A 12,899-nucleotide genomic window follows, 5' to 3' on the forward strand; every position below is an offset into this window, starting at 1 on the left:
GGGATTTTTCAGTGTTTCTGTTTTGGGTGGCTTGTTTGCTGTTGGATGGTCACACTTCCTTTGAGGTGTTTTATCGGGGTTTATTAAGCTTTTAGTGATGGGGATGGTGGGATGCTATTTTCCTCTGAAGAACAGGAAGGAAAAAGCATCGTGAAAGCTGATGTTTCTGGGCCTGCCTGCTTGCTTAACACGAACGTTAACTCTCGTAGGAGCTCTTCAAATGAATGTCTATGTCGTGACCGTTTCATAAAGCCACAGAAATGGGAAGAGGCATGCTCAAAATTTGTCGAAGCTGAAGATGTGATTGGATTATTACTTTGCATCTGTTCTAGTTCTCTCTCCACCCCCACCGCCCCCTTTTCCTGCTGCGAGTTGTGGTTTTGGTCCTCAAAACCAGGCCAACCATATGATTATAGTGCAGATGGCAATAATCTCTCTGTGTGATCCTGATAACAGATCTTGGGACTCAGCAGGGTTTGAGAAATTCCAGCTCTGTTGCAGGGATGGATCTAGGCCTGCAAGAATAGCAGCTGGATTGAGGCCAATTTTGCAGAGAGGTACAGAATCTAAATTTTATTTTGGACTTTATTGCACATTCATAGGAAATTCCTGTTCTTAGGATATCTGAGAGCGGTGGTACTGTGTTGCTGCTCTTCCTGGTTTTGGTCCTTGGAAATGCATTTTTTGAAAGCGATAATAGAAGTTTGCGTGGTGCTCTGCCAGCCTAATTAAGGAGTGGACCTGGGGACGTAGCTGTGCTAAGATCAGGGGAAAGGAGGAGAGGAGGGGTTGCCAGATTCATCCACTGAGGTGTGGACTTTTTAAGGAATGAAATAAGTCTTAATGAGGTCATTAAGAATGAAAGAAGGGAGGAAAAATAAAATCCTGAACAAGGTAAAAGCTGCAGTGGCAGGAAACATAAAATACTTGGTTGAATTCCTGCATGGCGTCTTCTAGGGTCCTATGCATCCTATAATGGAAGTATGGAGTATTAGTAGACTGTATTCTCTTCACCTTTAAATAGAAAATGGACAAAGACACAAAATGTTTTTGCCCTTCTAACAGCAAGCAATAACGGCGAGGTTTAATGCTCTCAGCAAATCTTTGCAGCTTATTTTTTTTTTTATGATAGTCATTTTCTTGAGTCAAAAATCCCTGCTGCCTGTTAAGTAAACATAGAAAGCATAGATTATGAGTTAAGAGTATCGACAGCATTTCAAGTGCTATCAAAGAACATTTAATTCAGTTTAATTTTGTGATAAATCTCATGTTTAATCCCCTGGTTGCTCTGTAATCATGTCTCTATTGATCTTTTCTGAATGACTGCGTGCAGTTTAATAAACTTTGCCATTAACCCAGGGTTTCTAAAGGGGGAGATTGATTCCAGTATCAAGTCCGATAGAACCAATAAGTACCTGAACATCATTAAATCTGTCCATTATAAAACATTTGCATTAAGATCAAAGTAAAGCATAGAGGTGAATGTGCAGCTTATTAGAGAAAGAGTTTGCAGTCGGAAAGTCTCAGTATGTCAGTCAAAATCAGTAGCAGTTTTCAGCTTGGCTGATTCAAGCTGACACCTCCTTTCATTTCTTATTTCTCAAATCAGCCTTTCATCCTATTGAGTGACCTCCTTCCTCCCCTCTTTTCCCAGCCATAACTATAGCCCTTAATTTATTCCATCTTTTTCACTCCAGGCATGTGTTTAGTCCGGGTTTCTGAGGTCATTTTTGCCCTGTAATAAAAACAGAGAAGTTTGTATTTTCACCATATTTTGGTTTGGGTTTGTTTTCAATTCTGAATACATTTTGCAAGGAATGCCTTAGGTACGTGATATATAAAATAGGGAGGGGAATGGGGGACAGGTTATAATTGAAAAAATGGTATGACCGTCTCAAATTCCTTCTTTTCAGGCCTGTTCCCATCAGTCCTTCACAGGGGTCATCTCACATATTTGGATATAGCAAAAGGGCTATATGCATTTGGCAGGTTGGCCCAGATCCTTAAGAGCATATAGAAACACCGCTTGTATCGAGACTTAACACCAGCAGAATTGCGTTGAAACAAAGCACCTAAGTTCCTTGTGTTTGAGTGTGCGCTGGTGGCCTTGGAAGCATCTGTGCGTTTACTTGATGTTGAGAAGGTGACTAGTTCTTTTGAACGTGATGGGACTGATTTTCAGGAAGCATAGGCGAAGAGAGGATGGCAGAGACTGACAAGATGTGTCTCCTTGGGCAGCTTTGCTGTTCTGTGTTTTGTCAGAGCAGTGCTGCTCTTCCCGAGCTGGGGGGAGAACATGAGAAGGGAAGAACCAGATTCATATATATGCAGGTTTGTGGTGGAAGTGAGACTGCCCTGACGTGAAAGACAGGGAAAGTGAGATGTAAATGCCCTCCTCTTCCAGCAGGGATGGTGGAGAAGAAAAAGAGGACGTGGCTTCCCCATCGCCATAGGGATACAGGTGGAGGAGAGGGGGGAGATGCAAGAAGTACCTCCTTGGCAGGAGGTTTGGGAGAACCCCCTAGGTACAGAGATAAGGAAGGATGAGAGACAGGGAAAAGGGATGCAGATAAGCCCATGGGGCTTATCTGAGGAACATGCTGGCTGTGGTGGCTTGAGCCCTTGGTGGAGTTGATAAAGTTGAAGGGCAGCAGAGACTTGGAAGAGAAAAGAGTGACTTTACTGCTGTTTCTAAAATAAATTAATGAGCAGAACAAGCCTTGAGATGTTTCGTGTTGTGTAGTGGTCAGACACACTGACATATTTCTTGTCCAGAAGATAGTCAGTTGCCTTGATCTAGTTTTGAACTGAAGGTGATGAAATGGCAGCTTTGTTAGCCCATGTCACCTCTGCGGTGTCTTGTTTGCTCTTTCCATGCCACTGCGCTGCCCGCTTTGTTGCTGCAGTATCTGATCCATTTACCTCTTAAAGTGTTTAGCATTACAAGGAACAGATGAAATAGGAAGTGGTTTTACTTCCATTTTACAGCTGAGCACTGGTGCCTGGAAGGGTAAAAGCCCAAACACACAAAGCCATTTGTTTTCCTTTCCAAAATCCATCACTGGTATTTAAATAGTTTTAGGCCCCTGAATACCCACTTAGTGGATTGGGACTTAAGTAACTTGCTTCAGGTCGCAGAGGGAGTCAGCGGAAGAGCAGGAATTTCAGCACGTCTCCGAGGACCCGCAGTAATAACTTACCTTGTCAGTCTGGGCAGCTCTCATCCTGCACCTGATGGGATACAAGCTGTGATGAGATCAAACAGGAGGGATTTGGGTACCAGCGCCAACAAGCAGCTTAGGAAACAGATCTTTAATAGGAAAGGTTTCTTCCAACTGTAGACAGATTCCTGCTGAAGGTTCTCATTCTCTTCAGCACATGCCGCAGCTCTCAGGAGGTGCGTTGCAGAGCTTTATCTGCTTTCCGCTCGAGGCAAAGCTTTACAGAGAGACAGCAGTTCAGATGCTTTCTACAGAAGAAATGGTTACAAGTTCAGTCGAGACAGCCTGCTATACGATAGTGTGGTTTGAATCTAAGTATTACTCTAGCAGTATTATTCACAGTTTTTGTAACTCCTTGCAAGTTTGCTGGAGGCATGAGGGAAGCTCTTGACTTGAGATGCTCTGTTTTGCAGCTGTGGCTCCACTAACCATGCATCCCTGCAAAGTTAAATTTGTGGCTTCTAGGTGGCTGTAAATGTGAAATATTACAGAAATTGCTTTTCCAGCTACTGAATAGCCCTGAACATTAAATGATGCTTCAGTTACAAAAGATCTATCCAATGTAGGTTGGGGGAAAAAAAAGCTGAATATTTGCAAAAGACATATTTTCAGCTGTGGAGCAACAGTAAAACAAATCATTTATTTTTCTTTTTCTCTCTGGTGCATGAGATTGCGTTATAGGATCTATGCCCTGTAATAAAACTGAGGAACATGATCTCTGCTTTTCCCTTTTTATTTATTCATGCTATCTTCTGTGCTCGTTTAAATGGAGAGCCCATATTCTAAATACAGGATAGAAGGAAGGAGCTGTGCTTTCCCTCCTAGGAACTGCTGGATATACTTGATGGGTTTTGACGATGCCAGGTAGATGTTGGTGCGTCCCCTGGCCTAAAGCTGAGAGGAATGCTTTGTTGGGAGAATGTGATGCGGTCTCCTTCTCTGGAGATATTCAAAGCCCGCCTGGGCGCAATCTTGTCTACCGTGCTGTAGGTGAGCCTGGTTGAGCCAGGGAGGTTGGACTAGGTGATCTCCAGAGGTCCCTTCAAGCCTTACTGATTCTATGATGCACTAGGAGGAGAGAGAGGTAAAGACAGAAAATGTGCATGGTGGTTGTCCAGCGGATCTGATTTTCTTTGATATGATTTCTTTTTTTTGATATGGTTGCTTAAAGCTGTGTAAAGTAACAACAAAATATTTGTGATATATATTTTCTGTGAATTTCCTCGTTCCTGTGAATGAAGAATCCTGAGATAGCAGCAGCTTGTATCTCCTTTGTATGCGATAAGAAGGACGAGGCAATGGTAAGTCTGGGCTGCTGTGGTAAGCTGTGCTTCTCAATGTTTGTTGCAGTGAGTGGGATCCGGCAGCAATCAGCACTATGCAAGAAGATAATCCTTCGGGTTTCTTTACTCACCAAATTTGCCTTCACGGTATCCCTTTCCTAGGGAAAGAATAGTCCAGAAAATGTAAGGTTACACTCCTTAAAATTAGTTCTTTTCTGATTATTCAGTCAGAAGTCTAGAAAGACGTTCCTTTTCCAGACAGGAAGCTGAACTGTATTTTTGTGATTGCACAAAGGTTCTGCTCCTTTCCCTAATGAAGCATATTACCAAGCTCCCCATGAGTTGAGTGATGCAGGCCTCTGGTCATCTCTGAGCACTCTCTCTTTCTCTTTTTCCTGATTTTCTAATCACTTTCCTTTCATTTCAAAATGTGTCTTCATCAGTCTTTTGTGTGAGGTTGTATGCCACTTGCCAAGAGTGGCAGTAGGGTTAAATGGTGCCAAGAGGAAGCAGGTTCTTCAGGAGAAGAGGGTGGTTCTGGTGGTGTTCTAGGTGATATGTGCTGGTAAAAGGCAGGTGTCGCAGGTTTAGTTCAGGCAGACCTGCGTGCAGACAGATGTGCAAGAAGTGGCCACAACATCAATATCACTTGTGTAAACCCCTCAAAATCTCTGGGGGGGGGGGGAGGGGAAAGACCCCCAAACCCATCCTAGGCTTGCAGGCAGGCAGGAGCTGGTGGAGCGAGAGCTTCGGGATCGCTCCTTTTGGCAGGAGTACCCAGGCTTCTGGCTGAATCTGTCTGAACAAAATCGTCTGTTTGTACTTTGCCTTCTGCAGATCCAAGCAGCGTCAAGAAAAACAGTGCGTTGGCTCTGTAAGCCCAGCTGGCGTTTCTCAGCGCTTTTCTTGACGCTAGCTCCAAAAGCGGGTTTCTGCAAACTCAGATCGATTGCTCTAATGTTCATTCATCTTCAGAGAGGAGATCAGCTTTTGCCAGCCTGGATTTAGGAGAGTTTCTCTGGCTCGACATCTGGCCTTGTGGCCTTAGGTTTTAGCTGAAGGTACATGTTGTGCAGCGTTTGTAGCCTTAGTGAATGCTATGGAAAAATGTTGTGTATGACGTGTCCGTTATGGCTTTTGGCTAAGTTACTGCAGCTGTTTTGTAGAAGCAAGTGCCTTTGAAATTTTGAGCAATTACTTTCTGTTGTTGTAAATGTTGATGTGTAGGAATAAGTTTTAATCTTTCGTACTCAAAAGATTTGCAGAAATTTCATTTTAAACATGTTTTATCGTGTTGTGGTGAAAACTTGAGTGTATACTCTTAGTCACCAGTGTCAACCCAAGTGAGAACAAGTTCAAGTATTTTTCTAAAACTGCGTTGAACACAATGAGACTTAGAGACATATTTAAGTGTTTGGTTTAATTAAATGTGAGACAATTATTCAGGTGAGGCACAGAAACGGTATTGTGTAGTCTGTGTAATTAATCACAAAGGAGCAGCCTAAATCTGATTTGAAATACGAAATGGCATAAATTGTAGAGAAATACAATGTCTGCATTCAAACACAGAGTATGCTTAAGGAAATCACGATCTGTTTGTTAAAGTTATGACTAGGTAAAGACATTTTGCTGAGTAAAATACTTTTTTTTCAGATTACTGGCATAGGTCTAGCATATTAATAGATGTGAGTAATGGTTTACATGTGCTGAGGATTGCCTTCCCGCTACAAAAAACAATAGTATTGGATAAAATCTAAGTAGAAATGAAATGACACCCGTATATTCTTTAAGTAAAGTCAGGCAGAACGCAGTTTGAAACGTATAGCTACGGCTGAGGTAGGGAATAGTTCAATCCAGATGAACCCTCGTTTCCGTTGGCCCCCGTATTAGGGCTATTAAAGTTTGTCCACGTTTTTATTATTTGGCCCTCGTGTTCATATGATTTATGATGCAGTCGTTAAGTATATAGTGACCTAAGTATATAGATATATACTATATAGTATATATCTTCCTGAAGAGCCTAAGCTCCTTCACTCGGACAGGCAAGGCTCGCCCTGGAAAAGCATCAGTACAGCGCCCTGGGAGAGCCTCGAGTCCTGCCGCAGCCCTCCGTGACCTGCTGCAGAAGGGGCGAGGTGTGCGGCGAGGGCTGCAGCGAGGAGGATTTCCTCGTGCTCGAATGTGTTGCGTGTAGTTGGAAAGAATCCAGTTCTGCCCCGGCCTCTGTCCCCTGTTTCGTGTGGGGCATCGAGGGAGGCCATCGAACAACGCTTGGAGGAACAGTCGCTATCCGTCTCCGTATATTATCCGGCGCTCAGTGATGCTGATTTGCTGGAGTGCTCCGTGCTCGCTGCAGCTGCCGAACTCCACGAAGGCTTCATTAGATAAAGTGCTCTGCAGGGCTAAATTCTCTGGAAGATGAAATCCTAGGTGCTTCCTAATGGGTTTTTAGATTAGCAGACATTTTTGACCTGAGCTTATTTGGGCTGCTGTTTCCACCTGTAAAATGGGAATAGTGAAATACCTTCGTCTGGCTAAACTGCTATGAAATATGTCATTGATATTTGCTGAGCATCTGATATTATAGTTAGAAGCTATATAGAAAAGCCCTTGAGGAAATTAATGCTTGTGCATTCAGTGGCAGCCTTGAATGGAGCGTAAGTAAACGAGTTTTAGATCCACATGTTGGACAAAGAGAAGAAAACAAAATCCCGAACGGCTGCTCGTTACCTGAATGCTTTCCGTTCCGTGCGCTGGGGAAATACAGCGCGGGACCGTGTAATTAAAGATCGTATCACAGTGCATATGCACAGGAGGGCTGCACTGAGGTGGTGCTTGCAGCCTTAATCCTGGCATTTCATAACTTCCAAGTCCTTGACTTTTGTAACCTCAATAATGTTACTTCAATGTAGCTTTTTGCGTGCAATTTAAATCAGCAACCCCTGAAAAGGAACCTTCTGTTTATCAATGATACCGTTAACAAATGATTTTGGGATGAGAAATCAAAGCAATCTCTTTGCTACAGAAGCTTTTTATAAAACGTATCTCAAGCAGACAGCAAGTTGCTTTCCTATTGTTTCGCCTTCGTCTGTAATCAGGGCGTGCAGGCCTGCAGACGGGTACAACGTTTCATCCTCAGTCTGCTGCACCACCTTTTGTTGCACAGCACTGAACCACTTTGTTTTCCAGATTTGAGAGAGATGCAGGAGGGCACGGACTGTAATTTTTTGAAAACAAAGCAAACAAAACAAGATTAAACCTTTCTGAAGAGGTCTGGCAACTCGAAGAAATTGCTTGGATTAGTGGATGGGCCGCTGCAGTCAGTGGAGCTGACACCGTGACTCTTTTTACCAGTTCCTTGTGTCCTAAAATACTGTAATTTCCGTAGTTAGAGAATTCTTTTGTCTTTTGTATTGCACTTTATACCTGCCTGCTTTTCCGTCCTGTGTTAGGAGTGTTTCTGCTTTTTTCTCTCCTCCTCCCCCCCCCCCCCCCCCCCCGACAGGTGCTCCTGAGGAACTAGTTGTGCTTTTTGAAGGGATGCACAGTGCTTTAGCTATCTTATCTGGAGGAAAATGAATGACTGTTATAAACATCTTGTTTTGGTTTCTGATTTTGAAAGATTGTAGGGACTACTCAGTGCGTTGTTTTCAGGCCTTTACATCTTGTTGTTTCTGCCAGAACTAAAGTAATGAATTAGGAAGTGAGCGCGAGAGCGGTGTTGAAGTCCTAGGGCATTTTCATCGATCAACTTCAGAAATTCTTACATAACAGGAAACACAGTATAAGCCGAAGTCGAGATCGGATGGCAACTTAGGTAGCGCTCATACTGGACTTGTTTTCCAATCCGCTGTTCGTTCTTGTCTTTCGGTTTGTACAGCTGTCTGTTAAGGTGCTGCTTGCTCCCCTGGGTGACCGTAACGATGCACAGTGCCTGCTGCTGCTGAAACTGCGCTAGCTCCATCTCTAGCTCTACGACCTAGACAGCTAAATTTTTTGCAAGCTAAACCTTCGTAACAAATTTTCTCAGCATATACGGTTGCGGAGCTGTTGTCAGTATTTTTGGTTGTGTATTTGTTGCATAGGAAGGACTTGGCCTGATTCCTTCTTCTATTCACGTAAGCATCGCTGTTGGATGAAGCACTTCCAAGCTGGCAGCCAGGGTTGAGGTGCTCAGTCAATGCTACTGTTGTGTCCATAACCTATAAAGAATTTTAAATCAACTTCTGCAGCTGTTTTTTTTTTAATTGTCTCCTCCTTTCTGCACTAGAGTTCCTCACTCAGACATGAATTACTTCTAGCTTGTAAATGGGCTCAGACTCCAGAAGTACGTCTCTTACAGCTTTATTTGACAAGGAGGGTTGGATTTCACACTTGAAATGTCTGCAGAGTGGACAGTGGCCAACTAGTAGATTCAAAAATGTCTTTCTAACTATTTAAGTGGAGCGTTACATTGGCATTTCATGTCTGTCTAATAATTTGGAGTGTTTTCAAGAGATGTCTTAATTTTTTATATTCTATTATTGGAGTGAGGAAGGGGTAAATTGTTAGGCTGCAATGTTAAGTCAGCATGAAAAGCAAGAACCTGAGAAGCAAATAACTGGAATATAGTTGTAGAGTAATACAGATATTGGTGCTTCACTGGCCATGCACTATAACGTACTTCTATTTTAAATAAACAGTTTTTAAAAGTTGTCCTGTATCGGGGTTGCATTCAAGTTCAGAACTTCAGCTCTTGAACCTGACCCTGAAATCAGAAAAGTACTCTGTAAAGTTGATTGAACAAGGTTGAGGCTTGAAGTCCCTTGCCGGCCACCTGAACTGTTCACCAGATGCAGCTTGCGGCACGTTTGCCACATTGCTTTTGGAGGTTCCTGTGCCAGCGGGACAGCAACATTGGGTGTCTACCACCTCTGGTCTGCTGCAGAGGGAAGGGAGGTGGCCGTGGGACGAGGACAGGGAGAAAGGACAGCTAGCGATAGACTCCCGGAGGAGATTCATGAGGATGAAGTACATACCCCGAAAATCGTGTGAAGCGCTGCTCAGCTGCCACCGAGGAGCTGCTTTATTGTCATTTATGGCCCGGGGGAGATGGACTCCCCCATGGTAGACAAGGCACAACTCCCTGGAACATGAACACCTGGTGGGAGCGCAGTGTGTCCTTCAAGCCTCCTCCCCTGTGAAATTATCTGAGCTACCCAAGGCTGCTGCCTCTGCCCTCCTCGCCAGACGCAGGGCTTGGGTTGCAGCTCTCAGTGCTCCCCGGAGCCGAGATGATTGCGGTGCCACCGCATCAGGCCTCAGCAGCCCTCCTGCTTGGCGCTGCCGCGGCAGGGATCTGTTCAGCACGGGCGGCGATTCGCCGCTACGGCACGTACAGTGGTATCGGGTTGATTAATGTGTCCAATAGAAATAAAACAAATGGAAATTTTTTTAGATTATACGGTACACTCATAAATATTAATGCACTTTTGTATTGAATTGTATGTAATTACATATTTATACATTTAAGTCACCTTCCTGATACACTTAAGGCACTTTACTGATGAAAGATATCTCTGAATAAGATGGTTTTAAACCATGCCTAATATGTTTGTATGATTTATTTAATAATGTGTGGGTTTGTACGCTGGCAGGGGAGGAGAAAAAGCTGCATTAAAGTCGGAATATATTGTTCATAGGAGTGCTACTTAGTTTGAATCAACTCCATGGGCAGCTGCTGAAAAATACAGCTCAACATGAAATATTACTACATCTTCTTATCTATGTAGATAAGGTCTGTGCAGTCCTGTCACCTTAGAGTAATTACAGCTTATTACTTTAATCACAGCGATGCTTAAGTCCGTAATTAAGCTTACGCTAGCTAATGTGCCAGGGTGCGCCCCGGTACGGCTACTGTCCTCTGCCTAAACAACGGAAAGATTAAAAATTGGATGAGGGAGCACGGGCAGGAAGCGGGAAGTGATTTATGATTTATCCAGGGTGGCGGTTGCCAGCCTCATGCCGCCGTCGCAGAGGGCGGCCGTGCCCACCCTAACGCCGGCGGGGTGGAAGGGGCCAACGCCGAAATGTTTCTGGGCTGGAAACGCCTGCCGGTGCGCTCCCGCGGGGGAGATGCTCGGGGCGCCGCTGAGCCTTTTCCCCCGACATCCTGAGACCAGTGGGTTTTATTCCAGCGGGGTTTAATGCATCCTATCTGCATGTGTCTAAGGTTTTCTGCTTTCGGGGTGTCCTGTTGCAGTCCAGTCTGCAGATGAAGAATAGAATTGCTTTTTTTTTTTTTTTTTTTTTTAAGGCCAAATAGTGTATCTGTTGAAAGCAATGAGAGGTTCCACCTTACAATTCAATAATACAAGGTTTTGACCCTCAGCACTGTAATTTTCTCTACAGAGATGTGAGCTACTGAAAAGCGGCTGGCTGTTTCGGACGGGCTTGGTTGTCTAAACACCGATCTTGATATCGAAATCTCGTAGTAAATCAATCCACCTCGTTGCATGCGGGTCTGCTTTTACAGTTTGCAGAATGGCAAGGTATATACAAACGGAGCTCCCTTTGGCTGCAAGCAGAACAGGCATATTTTTGGGAGATTTCTGCAAATCGTTTCTTCTATCCTGGAAGATAGGTGTTTTTTTTTTTTTTTTTTTTTTTTTTTTTTTTTTTTTTTTTAAGAGTTTTCAGAAGGTGTCGTGAAGCTGGAGTTGCTTATCTTGGCTGTAGGTTTATATGCAGGTTCTTTCATCCCAAGCCAAGCTTCGCTTTAGGTGTGTCTGAAAATTCGTGAAACTATGGAACTGTTAGTGGGGTTGGCTCGAACGTGGGGGTCTTATGGGGAAGGTTTTCCCAGATGTGCCTGTAGTAATCTGCAAAATTTTGACCTGTCTCACACTCTCTTAAAAGCTAATGGAAGCCAGTAATTTCTTGATGGCAACGTTATCCGCGTTAGGTGTTTTAGAAGCTTCTGGAATCCTGCCACTGTTTCATTTAGATCCCTAGCTGCAAAAATCCCACCAAAGCTATTTAGTCATTAGGAGAATATTTTTCTTCCAGAAAGTTTCCCTTTCGTCACTCCTTCATCCTTTCCGCATTTAGAGCAAGTCATCCCAATGGCATTTCCGCAGCGCAAATCCTAGCGCTGTAGTGTAAGAGGAGACCTGCACGGGGACGGCGTGCAGTTCATAAAGCACTGGCGTTTGGTACGGATCTGACAAGATAAAAAAGTGCTTTATATTTATCATCATCAGCCCAGTGATGATTATCTTAAGGTACAAGTGTGCTTTCGTGATCAAGCACCTCGTTATTTCAATACAGCGCGTGGAGCAAGCGGTCGTTCTGGTGCTTTTTGCCGTGATGAAGTTGCCTGGGGAAACCAGCGTTGCTCTGTTTTCCAGCTCCTTTCACAAAGCTCGGCAGAGGGGAATGGGGCCGAACGCTGGAATCGCTGCAGGGCGCTCGGGTTGCGTTAACGTGGCAGGTCCACGTGTGCGCGGAGTTCTTCTGGTTGCTCTTTTTATGGAGCTGTTGATGTTGAGAATTGAAGTCGCTGTCACCGCACGTGACACCTGAGAGCTTGCCTTTGCAAATTTATGGCATGTATCTAAACTTGAAACCTTTTTAGGGACGGAGACAGAAGATGTGCTCAAAAAGATGGTTCTGTTTTTTTTAATTATTTATTTAGTTTGCTTTATGTACAGAGTAGATCTCAAAGAACGTTATAAAGATCAGTGTTACTGTGGATTTTTTTAACAGCTAGAGGGACCGGAGAAAAGACAGACATCCCTCAAAATACTGGTCATACTCTGAACCTAAGGATAATAAGGATCTTTTATGATTTTTGGATAGGGCTCCTAACTTTTTCTGTTACGAATAGCACTGGGTAAAGAAAAGCTTAGGATGTTTCCCATGATGTCTTGTTGAAAATAATTTTTTTTTTTTTTTTTTAAAAAAAACCACTTATGGCCTCTGTCCCTTACTCCCTTCTTTAATGCTTTTAAAATTCTTTTCTATGCAGTAACAAATTTGAATTTGGGTTGTCTTCAGTCTAAGAAAATTAAAAGCAAGAATCAGTGAGAATATTAATTAATTTTTTTGAGGCTCTTGTATTTTAGATAGGCATTCAGGAGGTTTCCTTAATTAAAGCTAGACTGATTTTTGCTTTTAGACATATTTTTGCAGCAAAATGGGGCATAATTTGGATTTTATTCTCCTGGACATGAATCTTTGTATGACAAAGGGACCAACAGACCGATTTCCTCCTCAGAAAATGTCATACTGCCAGTTGTAATATTAAGTGACAGTAAACAGAAGCATGAAGGCTTACAAGATCTCATAGTGCTTTATGGCAGGCCATGGACAGCTTTTTTCACGGGACCTGAAGGTCAAGGCAACCAAGCATGTT

At 43.5% G+C, this 12,899-nt stretch overlaps 1 protein-coding gene across 2 annotated transcripts in view; it reads left to right on the forward strand.

Annotated features, from left to right (window-relative positions):
- Positions 1–12,899, forward strand: part of AUTS2 (activator of transcription and developmental regulator AUTS2) — a 745,402-nt gene that overhangs the window by 182,320 nt on the left and 550,183 nt on the right. The gene's annotated exons all lie outside the window — the stretch shown is intronic.

Source organism: Rhea pennata, chromosome 20 (genome assembly GCF_028389875.1).
Source record: "Rhea pennata isolate bPtePen1 chromosome 20, bPtePen1.pri, whole genome shotgun sequence".
NCBI classification, from domain to species: domain Eukaryota; kingdom Metazoa; phylum Chordata; class Aves; order Rheiformes; family Rheidae; genus Rhea; species Rhea pennata.